We start from the raw sequence: 21,043 nt of genomic DNA on the forward strand, positions 1-21,043 counted from the left end.
AGGAGTTTTGGTTATGGCCCAACCAGAAAATTATTCCTGAATGTTGAATTCATAGGAGCTTTATTCCCCACACGGTTCAAATGGTGACATTCTTAAGGCAGAGGAAGGAGAACAGTCAATCCTTTTATTTAATTTTGGCCAGTTTGCAGTTTATGGTGCTCTGGGGAATGCAGCCACAGATGTATCAATTTTTAAAAAATCTTGGCAGTCTCACCCTTAAGTCATTAAAGCAGGACACAGTCCGTGCGTCCTTAAGGAAGCTTGTGTTTGCTACATTGCACATCAGTGTTTGACCTTCCAAGAGCCTCATTCTTTCTTTGTGAAATGCAGATTCTATTGAGTTTATTTAAATCACTATTTCCTAGATCGGTTGCATGTTTTTTTTAAAAAGATTTATTTTTATTTATTTGAAAGAAAGAGTTACAGAGAGAAGTAGAGACAGAGAGAGAGGTCTTCTATCTGTTGGTTCACCCCCGAGATGGCCACAATGGCCGGAGCTGTGCCGATCCAAAGCCAGGAGCCAGGAGATTCTTCCACGTCTCCCATGCAGGTGAGAGCCTGATCGGAAGAGGAGCAGCAGGGACTGGAACCAGCGCCCATATGGGATGCTGGTGCTTCAGGCCCAGGGTGTTACCTGTTGTGCCACAGCGTCAGCCCCAGGTGCATGTTTTGTGATTTTCCAGCATGTTGGAAGGTTTTATGATAGCTCTATAATCACTATGCTGTGTTATTTCTTGCCAAGGTGTGAATACACAAAGGAGTTTCTTTTTTTCTGATTCAGCACAGATGAGAGGCATCACAGCAAGGTGGTTCAGGACATGGACTTTGGTGCTCTCCTGCCTGGGTTGTGGTCCCAGCGAAGCGTTCTATCTACCGTGTGACTTTGTGGTTCTTATTACTGGTGCATGCTGTTTTTTCTGTGTAATTTCTGTGAGTAAATGACAAGCACTATGTTTTCATGTATTTTAATTACATGATAATCAAAGGGAGAAACTAGTTACTGTTATTTAATTCATTAAGTCTTTAAATCTCCTCTGTGCTTTTTAAGGACTTCATTAACTGGAGTTATTATAGCTCCTTTGGAGGAAAATTGCTATTTTTATATATACGTAGACAGGAAAAGTGTGAAAGAATATATCCCAAAAGGTTAATAGCTTCATTTGTGGAAGATTTGACTATAGAATTTAGTTTGTTTTCTTCTTATTTGCATTTTCCAAGTCTCTATACTGAGCCTATATTACTTGTAGGATTTAAAAAAATAAAATGAAAGGCAGAGTAACACAGACACACACACACAGATCTTCCATCCAGGTCTCCCACATAGTTGGCAGAAACCCAAATACATGGGCCATTTTCTGCTTCCTTCCTAGGATGCACATTAGTAGGAAGTTGGATTGGAAGCCAAGGCAAGACTTGATTGAGGCATCCAATATGGGATGTGGGTGTACCAAGTGATAGGTCAACCTGCTGTACCATGACATCTGCCCTGGCAGGAATTTTTTTTTTTTTTAACAGAATAAGGAGCTAAATTAATATGATGGCATTCCCAAAGAAAATGTTACGGCCAGCGCCGCGGCTCACTAGGCTAATCCTCCGCCTGCGGCGCCGGCACACCGGGTTCTAGTCCCGGTCGGGGCGCCGGATTCTGTCCCGGTTGCCCCTCTTCCAGGCCAGCTCTCTGCTGTGGCCCGGGAGTGCAGTGGAGGATGGCCCAAGTCCTTGGGCCCTGCACCCCATGGGAGACCAGGAGAAGTACCTGGCTCCTGCCATCGGATCAGCGCGGTGCGCTGGCTGCAGCATGCTGGCCGCAGCGGCCATTGGAGGGTGAACCAACGGCAAAAGGAAGACCTTTCTCTCTGTCTCTCTCTCTCTCTCTCACTGTCCACTCTGCCTGTCAAAAAAAAAAAAAGTTACTTGTATTTACTTGCATATAATTTGTATGTTTTGTGCCTTAATTTTTTGTGATCCTCACCTCCCCCTGCCCTAGCCATATTTCTCTATTGGAATGAAAGTGAGACTTCTAGCACATAGGTGCACATTTCATATAACTCCTCTCCAAGCAACTTTTGTTGCTTTGCTTGTGTCTTTTGCTCATTACATCTTCTGATTCTGGTAGTTATTTGGAACCCTGCCAGCCACTCTGTTGGGCTAAGGGTAAAAGAGCTGTAGGATATGCAGTTAGTACTAAGAGGACCCTTCATACTTGGGGTCTCTGGAGATTGAAACATGAGGATACTTAGCTAGAACTCTACCTAATAGGACTCAAAGCCTGTAAAGAATTGGACCAAGTCTTAAAGGAATCTCTTGATGAGAAAGGGAAGAGTTTAAAAATGTGATGTTTCACAATATTTCTACTTGTATTAAAAACAGTATAAAGTGTATGGAAACAACTGTTACTGCTTGTAAATGCTGATTGCCCACATATATTTTTAGAAAGAGGGCAAGCTGACAATTCAAGTGGAGTAATAACAACCATCTAATGAATGCTTCCTGAGTTATCATTTCATAAATCTCAGCCCTACTATTCACCACAACCCTGTGAGGACAGGACATAATGACAACAATAATTATGCTTATAAGAATAACCAACAGGGGCCGACACTGTGGTGGAGCAGGTTAAGCCACCACCTTCAGCATCAACATCCCATATGAGCGCAGGTTCAAATCCTGGCTGCTCCACTTCTGATCCAGCTCCCTGCTAATGTGCCTGGGAAAGCAGCAGAGGATGATCCAAGTGCTTGGGCCCCTGCATTCTTGTGGGAAACCTGGAAGAAGTTCTTTGTCCCTGGCTCCTGGCTTCGGATCAGTTCAGCTCTGGCCATTGCAGCCATTTAGGGAGTGAACCAGCAGATGAAAGACCTCTCTGTCTCTACCTCTCTGTAACTCTATCTTTCAAATAAGTAAATCTTAAAGAAAAAGAAAATAATTAACAGCTGATATGGGTTGAGTACTTTCCATGTGTTGGCCAGTGCACTACATTGGTAAATGAGTATCTCATGTCTACCTCATCAAACTCTGGGGAGAGATGTGTGCAGCATCATAAGTCCCAATGTATAGACGTGAACATTGGGCTTAGAGGGTAAGCAGACACAGCTGTGACTCCAGGGCTTTCTGACTTCCTCACTAGGGTTATTAATCTTGACATTATATTGCTGAGTCATTCTTTAGTTAAGTCTCTTGTTTAGGAATTTAGTACTGAATGTCCTAACTTTTTATTGGTTGTTTTAAGTTTCTTTTCATCTCCTTTGTTCTCTCTTTACTTGTAGCTGTATAAGTATTCTTTGATATAAATGATCTCTACATTTGGTCTTCATAACCCAGTCCATGGGGTGGCCAGGATGGCTTTCCCTAGAAGGGAAATGAAACCTGGAGAGATGGACTTGTGCAAACATTTGCAGCTAAACAGGAGCAGGCCTTTAGCTGACGTCCCAGTTCCCACTCAGCCCTGCCGTGGTTCTGACACCTCTTCCCCATAGATCAGCCATGTTTTTTCTTCCTGATTCCAATGGATTATTTTAAAGAAAACAAACATTTTCTTGGTTATGTTTAATAGCTTAGTAGGGCTGGGAAATGCACATGGGATTGGTCAGGACATGCAAAGACGATGACCCTGCTTGAGTTTTCACACCCTAAGTAGTGTTTACCAGGAGCTGTTCGCTACACCCAGGTGGGTTCATTGTGCTTACCCCTTTCCAGGTTCTGGAAAGGGGCCAGCAATGCAACCTGACACCCAGTACTTAGGAGCTTGGCCCACTTCCAGGGCCCTGCACTCCATCTGCGGTCCCGTGTTTAGCTGTCCCTGAAAGCAAAGCTTCAGACCACCCGTCAGCAAGTTATTTCTTTCTCAGGAAGTTGCCCTGAAGCCATTTCTTTATAGGAATGCTTTTAGTTCATCTCGTTGCTAGAGATTCAATTTACCACCGAATGAAGGTTTTTAGAAGAGGTTGTTATTACTTCTTTTAAAGAGAAGTATCAGAGCACAGGGTTCGGCGGAAGGGATGAGGAAAGCCATTAATATAGATTGAGAATTAGGCTGCTGTTTTCTGGTGAGGACGGCAGGGAGAGTGTGTTCTATCTCACAGGGTGATAGAGTTGTCATAACAGCAGCAAACTGCAGGGCATAAAGGCAGCTGTCACACTGACTGTTGTGTAGCTGGCTCCAGTAGCTCTCAGGAACTGAGTCCAAATCGTGGTCCTTTTTGTGAAGCAAATTCTGAGGTCGAATTTGGTAAGGAGGAATAGATTTATGAAAGAAGGCAATATAATAGAGGGAAGTGAATGTGAAGGCTTGGGTTCTAATCCCAGATGGGTGGCTGATGACCTTGTGATTTTAGGAGGGTCACGCAACAGTGTTCTTCCCTGGGGAATAAGGTGGTTGGACCAGATCAGTGGTACCTGACCCTCATGATGCATCAGTCTCACCTGGGAAACAGGGGACTGGATCCCCTCTGATCTAATTAGATTTAATTGGTGATTAGTTGGTTCTGATTTAATTGGTGTGGGGTGTTCCTTGGCATCAGTAGTTCCTAAGACTGTCTAGGGGATTCCAATGTGCAACCTGAGTTGGATCAACTCTAAAATACCCTTTAGTTTTAATGTTCTGTATTAAACTGTACTCGTATATAATTGGGCTCTTACCAAGGGATTTATGAGTGACACAACAGCTTGTAAATGGCTTTACTGTAATGAGGAACACTGATCATTTTGTCTTGGAAAACACAGAGAAGTTATTAAAGAGTTATTGAAGCTGTGTTGTTGATTTGTAAAATAATTCTCCTGGGAAAACCATAAAAGATTCCTTCTGTGAGACACTGAAGAAGAGAAAAAGATGTGTAGAAAGTTTAATTTAGCCAGGAAGGAGAAATGGTTTTCAGATAATTCCTGAGAAGTTTATGCTAGGAAAATCTCTTCATAGGCTTTGAAGAGAATGTTTAGGTTGCAGACTATTTTTAAGGTAAGCATGGTGATTTCTGGCCCAAATCACCTTTGAAGTCCAACATACAGAGGCATATTTTGATTAATGACAGGTTGTTAGATCTGTTTCTTGGTCAAGACTCTGGTCCTTGCAGAAGTAAATTGTTCTTCTTTGGGGATCAAATTCCTTAAAACAAGATTTTTTAAAAAAAAAAATACAATGCAAGAGAAAAGCATTAAAGTTAATTTAATGTTCTTTTAGCTTCAAATTAATCAAATGGAAACTGGACTGAGTTGTTTTATTGATTGTACTTGACTATCGAGAAAAATTAAGATGCATGGCATAAAACTTGAACCAGAGAATTCCACATGAGTGTTTTCTGTTCAGATCTGGTCCCTCATGTCGTGCGACACAGAAGCGGGTCATAGTAAATCCATAGACCAAGGTCACCTCCTTTCCTTTCCCTTCTCTCCCTCCCCACCGCATATATTAAAAGCTTTGGCCCAATAATCCTCTTTTGTGTCAGAAGACTCTAGACAAGATTCTGAGCTGTTGTGTTCTTCCAAAGAGGAAGTCACTATCTGTATCAATGATGAACTTCACATTTGGTTTGAATTTTAAAACCTATGATCTATAATGGTTGTATGCCAGGGAAGTGGATAGTAAGTGACCTCACGCTGCACCAGGTAGGAGCAGATATCATTTGATAAGAGGTGCTTTAAAAACAGCATTTGTAATCATCAGCATCCTTTGACCTCTTTTCCTGGAAAAGGAAAGAAAACTGATTTCATATTAAAAAGTTCTGTAAGGCTAAGAAAACATACTGTTATTTTTTTTTAAGTAGAGAACAGTATAATGAAGAAAATAAAAATGACCCCAAATTTGTCACCCAGGAAATGCTGAAAATATTGGATTTTGAGATGTCTAAGTAATGGCACAAAAAATTATTCCCTTAACATGCACTTCTAGTAGAGAAATTAATTTTTTATTTCAAAAATGAGGCTAGAATATCATAACTCATTTATTGACTAAGTTCTAGTTCTCTAACAAGTTTTGTAAGGTGAGGATATTAATATAATAATTTTACAGATGAGAAAAAAATGATAAATAATTTTCCCAAGGTCAGGATTGGTTAGCACCTGAGCTTGGCTTTGAAACCAGAAAGCCTGGCTTCCAAGACCAGGTTCATAAACCACTTCTTGAAGCTGCTTATCCCAGAATGTTTGGAACTTAAATTTATAGACGTTATAGCTGCTCTTGCTAAGTAGACTGCTATGAAAAAATAAAACTAGAGTTTAGGTTTTGAAAGAACATCTCTTAAGACCATCTTCTACTCCTATTCAGGTTAACCCTTTGGTATCAGTTCAGAAAAGCAAAATTTGGTTTTCACAATGATACCTAAAATATTTATATATACTCCCTCAGATTAAAATTATGTTTACAAGGAGGAAAAGCTAATTGAGGATATAATTTATTAAAATTGGTTAATTGGTTCTCCTGTTGATTTTTTTCCCTCACTTTCATTTAATTTTTTGTCTCTCTGAGTATCTTCACACTATGGTCAAGATTTGAGCTGTGAGGAGCTACTTTTGCCAGATCACGGCAGTGGTGGTGTTTGTGTGCCCTGCCTGGTGAAGGCCAGGATCTTATTTTATTTTTTAAAGATTTATTTATTTATTTGAAAGGCAGAGTTACAGAGAGGCAGAGAGAGAGAGAGAGAGAGAGATTGATCGATCTTCCGTCCGCTGGTTTACTCCCCTCATGGCTGCAACAGCCAGAGCTGGGCCAATCTGAAGCCAGGAGCCAGGAGCTTCTTCTGGGTCTCCCACATGAGTGCAGGGGCCCAAGCACTTGGGCCATCTTCTACTGCTTTCCTAGGCCCTAGCAGAGAGCTGGATCAAAGGTGGAGCAGCCGGGACGCCAACCAGAGCCCATATGGGATGCTGGCACTGCAGGCAGCAGCTTTACCCATTACGCCACAGCGCCAGTCCCAGCCCAGCATTTGATTTGCCTGACAGAATGCAGGATGTCCTTAGGGAACAATTGAAGGGACCAGGATCCTTTCTCCAGTTGTAACGAACACTTGAGAAACAAATATTTTATAAATACAGATGGAAATTTCTTTTTCTAATTGCATCCTGTTACACATATAGAAATTCATCTGCCACTTTTTGAGGTTTGCTTACACATCTGTAAGATCTAAATATTTTCTTTAGAAAATTTTTTTTGTTGTTTAAAAACTTGTATTCTTAAGCTTATCAGATTTACAAAAACTAAAACCTGACAAATAACTTTGGGGCTGTTTGGAAACATACAGCACATGGCTGTTGATTAGAGTCACTGAAGTTCTATGCGGTAGGGTGCTGGCTGTGTTCCTTCTCCCAGGCACGTGGTACCTACTGGGGAGTGACAGAGAGAGGTTGACCAATATCCTGCCTAGCCTCTGGGAACAACTATTCTCTTGAGCTCTGAACTTCTATGAAGTCCAGGTTTTTTTTTTTTTTTTTTTTTTTTTTTTTTAGATTTATTCATGTATTTGAAAGAATTACAGAGAGTGGGAGAGACAGAGACATCTTCTATCCGCTGGCTTAGTCCCTCAAATGGCTGCAATGGCCAGAACTGTACCAGCCTGAAGCCAGGATCCAGAAGCTTAATCTGGATCTCCCACATGGGTGGCAGGGACCAAACACTTGGCCATTTTCCACTGCTTTTCCTAGGCCATCAGCAGGGAGCTGGATTGGAAGTTGAGCAGCTGGGACACAAACTGATGCCCATATGAGATGCTGGAGTCACAGGTGACGGCTTTACCTGCTGTGCCACAGCACAGACCCTTGTTTCTTAAATAAAGCAAATCCTGGTCAAGGGCTTGCTTTTTTAATGTTTATTTTTTTTTATTTATTTAAAAGAGATAGAAAGAGGGGGGAGTATTTATCTCTTCTTTTCTCTGGTTCACTCCCTAACTGTTTGCAACAGCCAGGGCCGGGCCAGGATGAAGCCAGGATCTCAGAACTCTATCTGGGTTTCCCATGTGGGTGGCAGGGACTCAGGTGCTGGAGCCATCATCTGCTACAACATTATCAGGAAGGTGGATAGGAAACAGAGGTGCTGGGTCTTTGTTTATTTGAAAGTCAGAAATATAGAGGCAGAGAGAGAGAGAGAGAGAGAGAGAGAAAGAGAGAGAGAGAGAGAGATTTATCTTCCATCTGTTGGTTCACTCCCCAAATGGCCACAACGGCTAGGGTGGGGACAGGTTGAAGCCAGGAGCCAGGAACTTCTGTGTCTCCCACGTGAGTGCAGGGGCCCAGGTGCTTAGATAATCTGCTGCTGCTTTCCCAGATGCATTATCAGGGAGCTAGCTCAGAAGTGGAGCAGCTGGGACTCGAACTGGCACCCATATGGATGCTGCACTGCAGGCAGAGGCTTAACCTTCTACACCGCAGGGTCGGCCCAGGAGCTGGGACTTCACCGACTCAGATAGGGCATGTGGGCATCCCAAGTGGTGGCTCATTTCCCACACCACAACACCTGCACATGTGGGAGGTTTTAATAGGACTTGATACAGGAGGAGATCTCAGAGATGAAGTGCAATGGTTTTATTTTGCAGTTGGCAAAAGTGAGATTCTGGCATCTGAAGCCGCCTGACCCAAGAGGTGGCAGAATGGAGGGGACGCCAGCATTCCCACCTTTTGTAGTTGCTGCTTTCTGCTGCACCAGGTTGTCTCTCTGGCCCATTTGGCTTTCGAGTGCATCCCCTGTTGGTGGATCTAATGTAATATTTTTCCCTGTCTCTCACCTGCCAACTCTGGGACTTCTTAAGATTGTCTCCAGTGAAAAGAGATGAATTATAATGTGTGTTGTCCTGTTACCCACACCTTTCTGGATGGGTGAGAGCTGGTGCCTCACCTGGCTGTGTCATATCTTTAAGGAATTTTTCTCTGGAAGAGATGAAGGTTGAGGCAATCTAGGTTGTACCTTCATGGTTAGGAAGGATTTTCCTTATCATGGGGGCTGAGGCTGGAGTTTGAGGCCGTTACCGCTAGTAGAAGAATAACGAAAATAATCACACTGAAAAGGTTTCCTTCTCTAGCAGTTACGTTTATAATAATTCAGATCTTGTTAACTTAGGGGAAGAGTACATTCTCCCACTTGTTTTGTAAAACCACTTTTCACACTACATAATACATCTCAAAAACCCCAGGGAAAGCAAATAACCAGTTCTAAGCTTACCTGTGAGTCAAGATAAAGTGGGCTCCTGAATGCCCATTTAATAAAGGCTGTTCAGTGTGTCACAGTTTAATGCTGATTTATATTAACAGGTAGGTTTCTTAGGCAAGGTCCTTCTGAGACCAATTGCCGTGGGCAAACTAAAGGCTTTGCTCAGAGCTATGCTTGTAATCCCTTTTTATTTGCCCAGAAATATAATTAACTTGACATTAATTGCAGCATTCATCTTCCAGCTGTGGAGACTTCCTGCAAAGGTACAGACTATTTGTGACTGAGTCTGGAGTTGAAAGATAAGTTTATGGGCCGGCATTGTGGCTCACTGGTTAATCCTCCACCTGCGGTGCCGGCATCCCATAAGGGTGCTGGGTTCTAGTCCTGGTTGCTCCTCTTCCAGTCCAACTCTCTGCTGTGGCCCAAGAGGGCAGTGGAGGATGGCCCAAGTGCTTGGGCCCTGTACCCGCATGGGAGACCAGGAGGAAGCACCTGGCTCCTGGCTTTGGATCGGCGCAGCACCAGCCGTAGCGGCCATTTGGGGAGTGAACCAACAGAAGGAAGACCTTTCTCTCTGTCTCTCTCTCTCTCACTGTCTATAACTGTCAAAAGAAAAAAAAAGATAAGTTTATTTTGACCCAAAAAGAATTAAAATCCACGCATAATTTTTTCATAGTATGCATTTCCATGAATTTTTGGAGACCTCTCTTTTTTTATTATTTGACAGGTAGAGTTATAGACAGTGAGAGAAAGAGAGAGGGAAAGGTCTTCCTTCCACTGGTTCACTCCCCAAATGACTGCTATGGACGGCACTGCGCCAATCCGAAGCCAGGAGCCAGGTGCTTCTTCTGGTCCCACATTGGGCCATTCTCCACTGCCCTCCCAGGCCACAGCAGAGAGCTGGACTGGAAGAGGAGCAGCCAGGACTAGAACCCGGCGCCCATATGGGATGCCGGCACCGCAGGCGGAGGATTAACCAAGTGAGCCACGGCGCCGGCCCCTCCTTTTTTTTTTTTTTTTTTTTTGAATTTTTGATTTATTTATTTGAGAGGTGGAGTTACAGACAGTAAGAGGGATAGACCGAGAGAAAGGTCTTCTGTCCGTTGGTGCACTCCCTAGATGACCGCAACAGCCGGAGCTGTGCCGATCCAAAGCCAGGAGCCATGAACTTCTTCCAGGTCTCCCATGTGGGTGCAGGGGCCCAAGGACTTGGGCCATCTTCTACTGCTTTCCCAGGCCACAGCAGAGAGCTGGAATGGAAAAAGAGCAGCTGGGACTAGAACCAGTGCCCATATGGGATGCTGGCGTCACAGGCGGAGGATTAACCTACTGCGCCACTGTGCCAGCCCCAGAGACCTCTCTTTGAACGAATTTCAAAATATATTTTGTACCAAAATGCATTTATCTTTTAATTTTAGTTTCCATGTACTTTTTGAAATACTCTGTTACTGAAAATGTGGTGGGTGTTCACAAAGTTCATAGAGGGGTGGGCATTTGACACAGCAGTTAAGACCCTCCTTGGAATGCCTGCATCCTATGTTGGAATGCCTGGAATTGAGTCCTGGCTGTATTTCCAAATCCAACTTCCTGCTAATGCACACCTTGGGAGGTAGCAGGTGCTGATGGCTCAATACTTGGGTCCCTGCCACTCATCTGGGAGATCTGGATTGGTTTCCTAGATTCTGGCTTTGTTGTTGCCTAGACCTGGCTCTTGTGGGCATTTGAGGAGTGAACCAGTAGATGGGAGATTGTTTTGCTCTACCACTCCCACCTCACCCCTCCAAAAAAAAAGTTATGGAAAATACATATTGTGAAAAACAATGCATGGATTTTGAAATTTTTTTTTTTTTTTTTTTTTTTTACAGGCAGAGTGGACAGTGAGAGAGAGAGACAGAGAGAAAGGTCTTCCTTTTGCCGTTGGATCACCCTCCAATGGCCGCCGCTGCAGCCGGCGCACCGCGCTGATCCGATGGCAGGAGCCAGGATCCAGGTGCTTTTCCTGGTCTCCCATGGGGTGCAGGGCCCAAGCACCTGGGCCATCCTCCACTGCACTCCCTGGCCATAGCAGAGAGCTGGCCTGGAAGAGGGGCAACCGGGACAGAATCCGGCGCCCCGACCGGGACTAGAACCCGGTGTGCCGGCGCCGCATGGTGGAGGATTAGCCTATTGAGCCACGGCGCCGGCTCAATGGATTTTGAAATTTTTTGTACCAAAACAAACTTTGCTTTTAACTCCATTTTCTATGCACTTTTGGAAGTACCCTTGTACTTTGATGAGGGTAGAAAAAAGAAAAATAAGAAAAATATATCCACTATACACAGGCTTACAAATGTAATAGTGGCTAATGTAACTCCTTAGTGAATCATAACACTGTAGGATTAATAATAAAATTTTTAGGCATATTAATGACAGAAAATTTGACTCCTGGAGAAAATGGGAATGTAATGTTTTTAAATTTATGTGGGAATGCTTCAAAAATTTTATGGGAAATGGAATTAAAGTGTATTTTAAAATATTTATTTGAAAGGCAGAATTGCAGAGAGAGGGAGAAACACACAGAGAGAGATCTTCCACCTGCTGCTTCACTCATGAGAAGACCACAACAGCCAGGGGTGGGCCAGGCCAGAGCCAGGAGCCAGGGATACCACCTAGGTCTCACGCATGGGTGGTAGGGGCCCAAGAAACTGGGCTGCCTTCTGCTGCTTTCCCAGACACATTAGCAGAGTGCTGGATCAGAATAGAGTAGCCAGGACCCAAACCAGAGCTCATAGGGGATGCTGGCACTATAGGTCATGGCTTAATGTATTGTGCCACAATGCTGGTTCCAAAAAGTGCGTTTTGGTGCAAAAAATGTTTGAAATCGTGCCTGAATTTTTTTTTTGGTGAAAAAAGGTTTTTTTGCATTAACCCTCTATCTCTTCCTCCCATTTACCCTCCAGTTCTCTCTAACTCTGCTTTTGAATAAATAAATATTAAAAATTATCTTTTATAATTCTATTTTTCTCTGAAATTCCGGAGGTATCCTTATATACTAAAGGAAGAGAAATAAAAACTGTGAGGGAATTAAAACCTGCTACAACTCAGGTGCACATTGTGATTACTATTTTCTATCTACATTAAAAATATTATATACTTTCATCCTTATGTCCATTTTCTAGATTGATTTCAGGGTGACTTACATTGCACAGATTTTCTGCACATAAAAGAATGATCCAAGAATATTACTCAGGTCAATGTTTATTGAGTATCATTTATAGGTAAGGATAATACGTAGAGAGGCTTTCTAACACTTGGTCAAAGAAAGTCCTCAGGTGTTCATGCTGTCTCGTTACTTCTTTCCACATTCTCTGAGACTCCTCTCTGGCTCGGAGGTTGGTATGTTTGGAGCGATTCTAATTTCCTCTGTAGAATATTTCCTTCCCTTAGGAGATGAGGTTGGAGCTTCCTTTGTGCGTTGGCGCTTTCTCCTGTTACAAATAGAAGAGTCAACAAATCTTTTCCAGAGGTTTATACCACAGGAGACATTGGGCTAATTACCTCTTCCTGCACCTCCCGGGCCCAGATGATTCTCAAGACCCTATACATCAGGCCCCATTTGCTTTCTTGTGCCATAAACTTTTGCTTTATTTAATGATTTTAAAAGATTTTACTTATTTATTTGAGACATAGAGTTACAAACAGTGAGAGGGAGAGACAGAGAGAAAGGCCTTCCATCTGCTGGCTCACTCCCCAAATGGTCAAAACTGCTGGAGGTGGGCTGATCTGAAGCCAGGAGCCAGGAGCTTCTTCCAGGTCTCCTACACAGGTACAGGGAGACCGCTCCCCCAGGCCGTAGCAGACAGCTGGATTGGAAGAGGAGCAGCCAGGACTAGAACTGGCGCCTACATGGGATGCCATCGCCGCAGGCGGAGGATCAACCCACTGAGTCACAGCGCCAGCCCCTACTTAATGTTTTAAAAAGAATCTTCATATCCTCTATGAATGTCTTACATTATTAATCTATATTATGTTTTCATTAGTTAGGATCTTTTCAGACACAAGTTCTAGAAATCTCATTCAAAGTAGTTTAGGGAAAAGTGACGCTGTGGGGCCAGCACTGTGGCATAGCAGGTAGAGCCGCCACCTGCAGTGCCGGCATCCCACGTGGTTCTGGTTGAGTCCCAGCTGTATCATTTCTGACCCAGCTCGCTGCTGTGGCCTGGGAAAGCAGTGGAGATGGCCCAAGTCCTTGGGCCCCTGCGCCTGTGTGGGGAACCCCGGGGAGGCTCCTGGCTTCGGACCAGCTCAGCTCCGCTTGTTGTGGCATTTTGGGGAATAAATCAAAATGGAAGCCCCGCCCCGCCCCACACCTCTGCTTCTCTATAACTCTGCCTTTCAAATAAATACATAAATCTTTTAAAAATCATAAAAAAGTGACCCTGTGTTCTGGAGATGGACAGTAGGGATGGGGATGGATGCACAACACTGAGTGTTCGTGATGCCACTGAAGTGTCCACTTAAACATTTTTTTAAAGTTATTTTGAGCTGAAGACATTGGGATTTCTTTTAATTTTAATTTTATTTTTTTATTATTATTTTTTTGACAGGCAGAGTGGACAGTGAGAGAGAGAGACAGAGAGAAAGGTCTTCCTTTGCTGTTGGTTCACCCTCCAATGGCTGCTGCGGCCAGTGCACCGCGCTGATCCGATGGCAGGAGCCAGGTACTTATCCTGGTCTCCCATGGGGTGCAGGGCCCAAGCACTTGGGCCATCCTCCATTGCACTCCCTGGCCACAGCAGAGAGCTGGCCTGGGAGAGGGGCAACCAGGACAGAATCCGGCGCCCCGACTGGGACTAGAACCCGATGTGCCGGCGCCAGCTCTTTTTTTTTTTTTTTTTTTTAAGATTTAAAAATTTTTTTTGAGTGGTAGAGTTACAGAGGGAGAGACAGAGAGAGAGAGGTCTTCCATTCGCTGGTTCATTCCCCAAACAGCAGCAATGCCTGGAGCTGGGCCAATCAGGAGCCAGGAGCTTCCTCCAGGTCTCCCATGTCGGTGCAGGGGCCCATTGGGCCATCCTCCACTGCTTTCCTAGGCCACAGCAGAGAGCTGGATCAGAGGAGCAGCGGCCGGGACACAAACTGGCACCTATATAGGATGCTGGCACCACAGCAGAGACACAGCCCACTACGCCACAGCACCAGCCCCTTAAACATTTTTTTAAATGGTGAAAACTGTTAGGATTAGCCAGTTGGATTCAGTTTAGATGATTCCAGTTTTGTTGGTGACATCCAAAGCATCATAATCAGAAGACAGCCGAACCTGTGCCGCCTTCCTTCCATCAGGCCTGGTCAGGGGGTTGACCTCTGCCACATCACTGTCAGGGAGTTTCTTTGCAGCCTGTTGTTCTGGTGCTTGTCAGGCTTGACGTTCACAAGGAACACAAGTGTGTGTGGGGAGCAACTTGGATTAGACTAAGTTACTGGAATTAAGACTTATTCTATGCATCTGCTTTCCCACAATATGGCGCTGAGAAGGGAAACAGCTTCTACACAGCTGCCTCCAGTTCAACCAATAAACTGTGGGACCTGCTCCTGATTGGAGGAGAGCAGCGTACTCGGCGTGTGGGTAGCAGAGTTGGGATTGGTGGAAGAGGACTATAAAGGAGGAGAGAGACGGCATGCACCAGGAACATCTAAGGGGAACATCCGAAGGAACACCTGTGCAGCCCCCGAGAGAGCCGGCCGGCGGTGTGCCGCTCCCCCGCGGAAGTGGGGAAAGTGGCTAGGGGGAACCGCCCTTCCACGGAGGTGGAAGGGTCGGTAGCCAACCCGGGAAGGACCAGCAGCAAACCCGGGGAGGGCCGAGCAGACGAAAGAACAGCGCAGGGTCCTGTGTCGTTCCTCCACGAAGACGGGGAGCGACAAGTGTGTTGTCTTCTGTCTTCTTCGCAGCAGACTCAGCGGTCGGGGGAACGTGATGATGGCACAGTGGTCAAGCTTGTTTCTCCTGGGGGCTTGTTTCTGAACGTATTTGGGCTGCTGCCGGAGGTGTAGTGTCTTGGGCCTCCAGAATGTGGGTGACGTATGGATCTTTTTTGGTGTGGCTGTGGATGTCTTTCAGCACTGCCTTCTTGGCCTTCAAAGCCTTTGTTTTGGCTTTGACTTAGGAGGGGCAGGAGCTTCCTTCTTTCTTTGCCATCCTGGTGAAAAGTAACATGGTTTAAAATAAGTGGCTTGAGGTAATCTCCCCCACCCCCACCATTACCCCTGCCCCATACTAGGAATTTCAAGGAAGCTTCAGGCAGCTCTGATTTTGCTCTCTCCCTTGACGGCCCGTGTTTAACTCCCCATCGCTCTTTCTGTAAGCTTCAGAAAGTCGTGTCGCCTTCAGTTCATGGCAGAGATGGATGGGAGGTGGGGAGTGGGGCTCAGTGGCTTCAGAAAAGACTGGACCTTTACCTGTTGCGATTGGCTCTCGGAGTAATTAAAAGTTTTCAGAAAAAGCCATCAGCTTGAGCCACAGGATGATGGTGGGAAAACCCAGGTAAATGGCTCTCCAAGGCTGTAGAATGTTGCGGTCAGTGTTTGAAGGGGGATGGGACAGCTAAGCTTGAGAAAGGTGGCTGGAACAGCAACAAGTCCCATTGGTCTTTCAGACGCCCCAGGAAAATTCAGGGAACACCCCAACATCACAGAAGTGGCTCCTCGTGAAGAAGGGAGACACCTGCTCTGGAAAATTTGAAGGTGTTGGAAAACGATGGCGCCGGCAAACGTTTCGCATTCCTCCTAATGCACCTTGACCTGAAAGGGTAGAGCAGTCTGCCCCGCCTTCTCACACAGCCTCTCCTCCCGCATCCTACGCAACGGAGAATCCTGTTTTCATGTCCTGATCCCAAGAATTATTCTTTCCTTCTGTCAGTCTAGTGCATTAACTGTGCTTTTCATTAGTAAAAATGTCTTTTCCTTTGGGACCCATTACTCAAATGTTTTTGGAAACTCTGTGGGAGTTGTGTATTCCAAGCTGAACTGTTTGCAGACTTTTTAGGTCTGGAAAGAACCTAAAAAAATGGGCTGTCCAACCCGTTCATTTAACAGATGAGCAAGCTGGTTCATACAGTTGTTAAATGGCCTTCCTTTATTTTATTACCTCAAAGGACACAAATCTCAAGGGTGCTTTTCACCAGAGTGGATGGTCTGGCCTTGTCACCCAACCATTTTCCTGATGCTGCATTTCTCAGTTGTTTTACACAATTTTGCTTGTTCAGGTGTGGAATTGGATGTGCTGTTTTGGGGCCTTCCTTCAGTACAGTCTATTATGTTATGTAAGCACATACTAGTCTTTTTCTCATTCTGTCACTTGAATTTGGCAGGCTTCCACGACACCAGCGTGTTCTAGATGACAGAACACTGACGGGTGCCTCATTGAAATCTGCAGTACGAGCTATCCACTCTTAGTGAAAGTCTGCATCACTGGTGTCTGAGCCTCTCTGGTTTGAATGGTGTCTGATGGTATTTACGTATCTGATACTCTGGGTCTTGGCTTCCTTTGGGGCGCTGATTGACAGGAAAACACACTAGTCAGGAAATAGGAGGCAGTTGTGATTAGTTACATAATCTGAGGATGCCAAAGATCATTAGGGCATCAAAAAAGTAGAAATTAGTAAATGAAAGGATCTGTATTCAACCGCAAAACCAGGTTCACTCAGCCAACAGGGATGAGAAACTATCCAGACTTCCCTGTCTTCATTCTCTGCTTCAGTGCAGGTGACTTTGGGAGCTCTTCTGTCTCAGCCAGCTCTGCCTTTTGTATTTTTGATGGTATTTGAGTCCTACTCAGGAGTAGTTTTGGAGGGTTGTTGTCTGTGTGCTTACTCAGAAGCCAGCCACTAGGCTAGGCTGCCGTAGGGTTCATGCCATTTCAGGGCAGTGCAGTGCTTCCTAGTGTGATGCTTGTAAGAGTGCAAATGTTTTTCTACTAGAAAAAGACCAGAAAAGGTAGTTAAGCCAGGGAAGGTGTTAGTACAGAGTCGAAAGTCCACTGTCTTAAAGCTATAGGAGTTAGAGGAAGAGAACGATGTGTAACTTTACTCAGTATCTTAGAGAAACATCCTTACTCTCCTCCCAAGATCAAAGTGATTCCTAAAAAGGACTCTGTCTGGTCAGCTTGGATCCTCTGCCAACCCTGGTGGTGAAGGCAACTGAAGAAGACATCTCACGAACAATTTCATGTGCACCAGGAGGACTGGGGAGGGGTCGCTGCTAACCTCGGGGGAGGCAGACCTGCAGTGCTGCACACTTTCCCTGTGGTGACCTGGGTTTTTGGTGCGCATTCTTCACTTCACAGTAGGGACTCCAGAGAAACTTGGATGAACCACGATGCTGCTCTGAGTTGAGAGCAACCCATTTCCTGCACTTAATAGGGGCACCATTCTTGTATATTGGTGCCAGATGAAAACTATTTTTGAAAATGACATCAGGTGCGCTGGACACCGAACGATGAGTTTGTACCCAGTGCCTTCAGATGAGTTACTCACTTCATCTTCACAGGCTGCAGGAGAGGTAGGAGGTCGTCTCTCAGGCACCGAGCGCTGAGTTTCAGGGTGAATCCAGGTGAATCCAGGCCTGTTTGCCTTTGAATTTGGTGTTCTTTCTTCCGCACCACAGCTGTGTGGGAGAGGACTGCCAGAGGCTGCCATTAATCAAGGTCATGAAGTTGAGGACAAACTGAGAAGGAGACGAGGAGGAAGCAGCCTTGTAAATCCCTACGTGGAAGTTCAAGGCTTTTACAGATCTTCAGTACGTCACCCCTCTCGGGCTCTCTCAGTTTGTTGCCATGTAATAAGGCCCAAAGTCTGAACTGCAGGTTGATTTTGCCCTCGTGCCAGCAGGATTTATACTGAGACGTTTACTTTAATTAAATGGCTACTTAGGAGATCCCAGTGGAAAGAACGGGGCCATCAAAGAAGGAGGTACCTTTCTCTGAAGGGAGGAGAGAACTTCCACTTTGACTATGACCCTGTCGGAATAAGATCGAAGTCGGCGAACTCAAAAGGCTTCCATAGCCTTGGCAACTCATGACTGGAGCCTAGGGAGATTACTGACGCCATAAACAAGAATGTCAAATTGTTAAGCCAACAACAGGAGTCACTGTGCACTTACTTCTCAGGTGGGATCTGTCCTTAATGTGTTGTCCAATGTGAAGTAATGCTATAACTACTACTGAAACAGTATTTTACACTTTGGGTTTCTGTGTGGGTGCAAACTGATGAAATCTTTACTTAATATATACTAAATCAATCTTCTCTATATAAAGATAATTGAAAATGAATCTTGATGTGAATGGAGTGGGAGAGGGAGCGGGAGATGGGAGGGGTGCGAGTGGGAGGGAAATTATGGGGGGGAAGCCATTGTAATCCATAAACTGTACTTTGGAAATTTATATTTAATAAATAATAAAAAAAGGCTACTTAGTTGACAGGGTTTAGATATATATATATATATTTTATTTTTTTATTTTTTGACAGGCAGAGTGGACAGTGAGAGAGAGAGACAGAGAGAAAGGTCTTCCTTTTGCCGTTGGTTCACCCTCCAATGGCTGCCGCGGCTGGTGCGCTGCGGCCGGCGCACCATGCTGATCCGATGGCAGGAGCCAGGTACTTCTCCTGGTCTCCCATGGGGTGCAGGGCCCAAGCACTTGGACCATCCTCCACTGCACTCCCTGGCCACAGCAGAGAGCTGGCCTGGAAGAGGGGCAACCGGGACAGAATCCGGCGCCCCGACTGGGACTAGAACCTGGTGTGCCGGCGCCGCAAGGTGGAGGATTAGCCTGGTGAGCCGCGGTGCTGGCCTAGATATATATTTTTAAAGTAACAGATTTTTCTTTTTCATATATTTGGTCAACCAGGAATGCTTTTCTTCCAAATTAATAGTGCATTTATTATATATAATATAATTATATAATAAATACATTATTATAATAATGCTGAAATGTTTATTTCAATTAATTGAAGTCATTTGAAATGATCAAAAACTCTTTAGGAGATTTTCTCTAGTCTGTGGTTTTAGAGAAGAGACAATTAGAAATATATGTATTTACTACCTCACACTCTCTCATTTTGAGTATGCAAATGAGATGTTGGTGTCACCACCTAACATGGCACCACCAAAAGAACCGGATGTTGCCAAAACCTTGGGTTTCTGAAGCTCACTCTGTGCCACACAAAATAGTCTTTTTCTCTACCTATGGAAAGAAAAGGCTGCAGGTACGGGGCTGCCGCTGTCGCACAGTAGGTTAAGCATCTGCCTGTGGTGCCAGCATCCCATATGGGTGCCAGTTTGAGTCCTGGCATTTCCACTTCCAATCCAGCTCCCTGCTGATGGCTTAGAAAAGCAGAAGATGATCCAAGTGTTTGGGCCTCTGTTTCCTCATGGGAGAACCTGGAAGAAGTTGCTGGCTTTTGGCTTCTGGCTTCAGATCGGCTCAGCTCCGGCCATTGCGGCCATGTGCGGAGTGAACCAGCAGATGGAAGACCTCTCTGTCCCTCTTTCCCTTTCTCTGTCTGTATCTATGCATCTCAAGTGAATAAATAAATATTTAAAAAATTTTAAATGGAAAAAAAAAGGCTGCAGGTGAAAAAATTGAGAAGTGGTGCTCAGCCTAGTGGTTAAGATGCCCATGTCCCACATCAGAATGCCTGAGTTCCAGTCCTGTCTCTGGTTCCTGACTCAGCTTCTTGCTAATGCACACTCTGGGAGGCAATGGTGGCGGCTCCAGTAATTGCACTCCTGCCACCCGTGAGATGGCCATTGTGGACGTTTGGGGAGCGAACCAGCAGATGGGAGCTCTCTGCCTCTTAAATGAATGAATGAATGAATAAATAAAATTGAGAATAAAAGAAAAATTGGGACTTGTGATTTACTTCATTTTTTTAATTAATTAATTTATTTGACAGGTAGAGTTACAGACAGAGAGACAGAGAGAAAGGTCTTTCTTCCGTTGGTTCACTCCCCAAATGGCCACAACAGCTAGAGCTGCGCCAAACCGAAGCCAGGAGGCAGGAGCTTCTTCCGGGTCTCCCCTGTGGGTGCAGGGGCCCAAGCATGTGGGCTATCTTTACTGCTATCCCAGGCCATAGCAGAGAGCTGTATCAGTATACAGATTACTCACCTGCAATTTAATAACTAAGAGATAAGTACTATGGACTTGTTGATATATTTCTTCTTACTCTTCATATTTATTATATATGTATCTACTTAGAATGCTCATTGTATACATAATGTCACAAACTTCTTGTCATATGTCAAGTTCCAGCCATTGTGCTAGTCCTTGGATATGATTTTTGTTTACCTTTTGGCCACTTAATATTATACATACTTTCTAAGTTTTTAAAAAAAATCTTTGAAATTTATCTTTTTTTTTAATTGAGAGAGAGAGTTTCTTGTGCTGAGAAATGTGCATTCTGAATAGGAAAAGAATGAGTTCTAAGCTTATTTACCAGATCATTAAACATGTTAAAATTGTCTTTTTTTATGAAATATACATTTGGTTAAAATTGGCCATTTCAATTGTCCAGATTGTATGAACCAGGCTTTGAGAGAAGAACAGTTTACAGGTTCAATTCCATTATTTGCTCAAAACAGTTTATGTGTAGGGTTTAGTGGATAGGCTGATAACTGTGACATGATGAGACTACATAGGGCTCAAGTGTGTAATGAGCAGTGCTTAGCTGGAACAGAAGTATTTACCAGGGCTCTGCTAATGAGCTCTTCTTTATATCATCTAATTAGTTGGATTTATTTTAGCTGAGGTTAAATGTGTTTAATATATTTAATAGAGATCTTGAAATTACATGTGTTGAAATCAATTAGAAAAATATTCCAAGTGGGCTCTCTGGAATGATCACCTTACAGATATTATTTTGGTTCATCTTAGAA

General features: G+C 44.4%; 1 protein-coding gene and 1 long non-coding RNA gene across 9 annotated transcripts in view; both read left to right on the forward strand.

Annotated features, from left to right (window-relative positions):
• The window catches only part of ANKRD44 (ankyrin repeat domain 44), a 356,403-nt gene that overhangs the window by 75,109 nt on the left and 260,251 nt on the right, over positions 1 to 21,043 (forward strand). The window lies entirely within an intron of this gene.
• Positions 15,041 to 16,080, forward strand: LOC149127326 (uncharacterized). Its single transcript, XR_016231983.1, has 2 exons — positions 15,041 to 15,182; positions 15,766 to 16,080. It is a non-coding gene; the product is annotated as an uncharacterized LOC149127326 (long non-coding RNA).

Source organism: Oryctolagus cuniculus, chromosome 3, assembly GCF_051225735.1.
Source record: "Oryctolagus cuniculus isolate XC-2025 breed Fujian yellow rabbit chromosome 3, ASM5122573v1, whole genome shotgun sequence".
Taxonomy (NCBI): Eukaryota; Metazoa; Chordata; class Mammalia; order Lagomorpha; family Leporidae; genus Oryctolagus; species Oryctolagus cuniculus.